The 4454-nt window shown below is 41.6% G+C and overlaps 1 pseudogene; it reads right to left on the minus strand.

The window, feature by feature from the left end:
* Positions 1–670: 670 nt before the first annotated feature.
* LOC113934093 lies at positions 671–1492 on the minus strand (annotated as a pseudogene).
* Positions 1493–4454: the final 2962 nt, after the last annotated feature.

The raw sequence follows: 4454 nt of genomic DNA on the forward strand, positions 1-4454 counted from the left end.
ATTATGCATATTTAACATTTTTCATTTTTTTTATTACAAAGGACATTATGTTTAAAAAATATTTGGGTTTCTGTGTTTGTAAATTGCCTGATCATGTCGTTTATTGTTTTTTCTTTTTTTTTTTAAAGATTTATTTATTTATTTTAGAGAGAGAGATCATGCACAGCAAGGGCAGAGGGAGAGAGAGAGAGAATGTCAAGCAGACTCTGCACTGAGCGTGAAGCCCGACTTGGGGCTCGATCCCACAACCCTGAGATCATGACCTGAGCTGAAACCAAGAGTTGGGCACATTATCAACTGTGCCACCAAGGCACCCCCAACTATTATTTTTTCTATTGAGGTGCTCATCTTTTTCTCATTGATTTTTAAAATTTATTAAAAAACTAAGTTTATTTCACACATGTAGTTTTGTCTCTCCACCATTTCCATTTGATCACCACGACTACTTTGTTCTGTTGAAGCCTTCCATACATATTTAAACCCAAGCAAAAGGTGGAGTTCTGCCTTTAAAGACTAAACAGGCATTTTGGGACAACACATTATTGGCTGTGCAGCCTGGACCACATTTATCAGACACGGTAAGGAAAGTTCTCACTCTGCATTATAAAAAGGACAGCCAGAGATCAACTGTTACAGAAATAAAATGAGATGGAAAATTTTAATAAGCCGTTTAAGCTGTTTCCTTTAGGAGACTTCCTCCACTCCAGAGATCTTGAATAACCTGTGGGTCAGTCCTCCGGGAGCTGTGCTTCCTAGGATTGATGAGCTTGGCTTTCTCTTCGGAAAGACAATCACCTTTCTCTATACTTGCTTGCATTTTTGCTTGAATGTCTTCTACAGAGCTAGGTCCATTTGATGTTTTAGGAGTTTTTCTCTGCTTTCTTTCATTCTTTCTTTCTTTTGAGGATTCTTGACCTTTTGATCTTGGTGTTCATGGTTTTGAATCTTTTTCATTCTGGTTTGATTTTTGTGCATTTGTGGCTGGAGTATCTCATATGGATTTCTTTATGGGAGTGTTTTCTCCTCTATTCCTCCTGCTCCTCCTTCTCTACCTCCTCTTCCTTCTTCTTCAGCAGCAAGTTGGACTTTTTTGTGTAGAACTTCCAAGGGCTGCTTGCTCTCCAGATATACTTAGGAATTTCACTTCTCTTCATCATCCGATTCTGTGTCTTTCTCCGGCACTAAGTGCCATTCATTAATATGGATGAGCCCCAAACCACCCCTCAACCACAAGCCCCAGGGGTTGTTATTTCAAAGCCCAAGGGAGTTCATTGCCTGTACAGACCTTTTCAAAGTTGCTAATGTTATTGGACTACCCTCCTAATTCCTTGTCTCTGCTCCAACAACGTGCAGCTCATCCTTTGCACTAGCCCTTAACCTGTTCTTCGAGATAACTGGTACTTATTTTATTCGTTATCCGCCTTAAAATAATCATCTGTGTCAGTCTTAATTTACAACCAACACGATAGTTCTGGGGCCTCAGCGGGCTCATGTCCGTCCCCATCACATCATCAGTGGGGTGGTGGTGTGCACGGAGGTGGGAGAGAAGTCAGGCAGAGGAGGTAAGCTACTGCTGCTCAAGAGAACAGTGGTGCACAACAGAATTATACCAGGGTTCTTACTGACTTTTTGTTACTTTGTGTGCATTAAGCGTACTTTGTCTGTTTTCTGTGTTATCAACATGTTTTTCTTCATTGGTTGTTGGCTTTCAATTTTGTTGGCATACTGTTACGATAGTGACTAGTGACTTGTTGCAGTTCCTGTTTTTGTTTGTTTGTTTGATTGCTTTTATTTTGGAGGCAGTCGCCTCTGTTACCATTGTGATTTCTGTCATTGGTATCATACTTAGAGAAGCCACCCCCATCCTGAGGTCATATAATATTTGTCCATATTTTCTTTTAGTCCTTTATCACTTGATCTTAATCCTGCAATTTATTTTACTTTATTTTAAATCTGCAGTTTATTTTGATGAAAGGTCTCATCTCAGGATACAACTTCAAAATATTTCAGTTTGTAAAGCAGCCAGGAGGATGGTTATTGACCACTACTGTCACTTTTCTGTTGTGAATGCATTTGCATGCATCATGTCTATATTGCTAAATATCGTTATACATGTAACCTAGCCTGAGCTCATTCCCTTGGCCACATGAAAGGCCAGTGAGTCGAGGGGCAAGATGTTGGGGTAGGAAAGTGACTTTTGTGGAAAGTCAGCAAACAGATGATGGACTGTTGTCCTAAAGAACCATCTCTCCTCAGCATGAATTTTGAGCTGCTTTTATGTTTTAGGAAGAGGGGGAAGTGGGAAGGAGCTGGAGTCAAGAGGTGCCTGATGTCTGTAGACATTCAGGTGCCCGCAATGGTCTAAGGTAGGTTTTTGAAGCTTTTTTTGTCCTCAATTAGTTGATCTTGGAGTACAGAAATCCGGTCATGCCATTCTGTAAATCTTAAACATAGCATTGCTGTTTCTGTATATACTTACTTACCTCCTCAGGTGATGTGGGTTTTGGGTAAAGAGTGGTTTTTGCAAATCTTGGCTTTAAGCAAGTTTCCTTCGATGATTAACATGCCTACATGCAGGGCTAAAGAGAAGTTTCTAAGCTATAGGTCACAGCGGTAAGGGCAATAGAAGCAGTATGGAGTCAGACATGCTAAATTCCTCCCTGTTACATCCACACCTGGACCTGAGCCTCACTATGAGCATCACCGTTTAATTGCATGAAAGTCAGGGTGTAGGCCTTGACCATCCTGGCCTGGAAGAAGTAAGATGGCCATTGGTGTAATGCTGGCTGGCACATTCAAATTTCAGGTTTGGAGCTTCTCAGAGACTTAAAATTATGGTAATGTTGTGTTTTCCTTGGGACCTCTGAGAATAATATGTATATTTCAGTCATTGGTCAGAGAGTCCATAGTTTGTGAGGAGCTCCTGGGAAGGATAAAGAAGAGGAAGGTGGAGACCCGGTGGTTTAGCCTCCATTCCCAGCGCTCCCAGCTGGGCAGATTGCAGAGTCCTAGACACCTGTGCACACAAATAGCACTTCTTCCGTGTTGCCCGACTCTGAATGCCACCAGCTGCAGAACAGATTGTTTCCTAGTTTAGAGTTAAACTTTCCCTTTCCTTTTTCTTTCTTTCGCAGAACCTCCAACTGAGAACACATTCCAGTTGTAGACTCAGAGGACCCTTCCTATCACACACAAACACGTGCAGCTATACCAGATTTGCTAATAGACAAAAGGGGGCACATCTTGTTGTTCCTGGGTTTGAGGTCCCTACGCTTATGTCTTGTAAAGAAAAAATTCTGGTTATCAGTAGATAGGGGTGTTTGGCAGGCAGGTGACCCAGGTGAGGGGAGATGGGTGGGCAGAGAGAGGTATGAGGAATTCCCCCCACCTAGGAAATGCTTCCACTCATGTTTTTTATTTGTGTTTTAAATTTGGGAGTGACTCACGGGCACTTAGCGAAGGTAACTGATTAAATTAACCTTATCAGTAATGAGGTTGCCTGGCCTCTGTGCTAGCAGACAGTTCAGTGGCTGGTTGGTATTTAATTGGCTGCCTAGTGACTGGTGAAAACAATGTGGGTTGAGTCCCACTTAAAGAAGTATATAGTACATCAGTCTTGCTATATTATATCTAGACGTTATTAAAATTAAGAAATGGTATAATGAATTATTTGTTTCCCTTATTCACACAAAGTGGATGCTCGGAATTCACTTTACTTAGACATAGTAAATTGGGATTGGGTGGGTCCAGTGAAGTGAATACTTTGCCTGTTACAGGATAAATATTGTAGCAATTTTCCTGCTCTGGCTGTATTGGAAACAATAAATGATATTCTTAATACAATTTGATGTTCTTCAAATGCCTAGTTGAAGTTCAAGGATTATAAACTCAGATTCTTGAGTAGTAGGATGCCAAGTGCTATGGACTGAATTGTGTCTCCCCAAAACGCATACAATGAAGTCCTAGCCCCTGATGTGATTGTATTTGAATACAGGGCTCTTAAGAGATAATTAGGGTTAAATGAGGTCTTAAGGTTGGGTCCTAATCTGATAGGTTTGGGGGCCTTATAACAAGAGGGGGGAGAGGTCTCTCTCTTTCCACATGCATGAACAGAGGAAAAGTCGTCTGAGAAGGTGGCTGAGTGCAAACCTAAGGAGAGAGCCCTCACTGGACACCAACCCTGCTGACTCCTTGATCTGGGATCCTTTTCCAAGAGAGTGATGCTAGCCAGCAGGAAGATATTGTTTGATCTCTCAACCTCAAACGCAAAGTTAATTTTGGGTTGGGACATTGCCAGGTTAGGAAAGATCCTCCCACCTCCACACCTCTGAATTAGGAGCCTTCTTAATCAATACAGATGATCAAATCGTGAGATTTCTGGGCATCAGCATATGTGACTTGTGGCAGTTGGGTTATCAAAACACTATCTGCATCTCCATTGTCCCCTCACCGTT

This window comes from Zalophus californianus, chromosome 13, assembly GCF_009762305.2.
Source record: "Zalophus californianus isolate mZalCal1 chromosome 13, mZalCal1.pri.v2, whole genome shotgun sequence".
Taxonomy (NCBI): Eukaryota; Metazoa; Chordata; class Mammalia; order Carnivora; family Otariidae; genus Zalophus; species Zalophus californianus.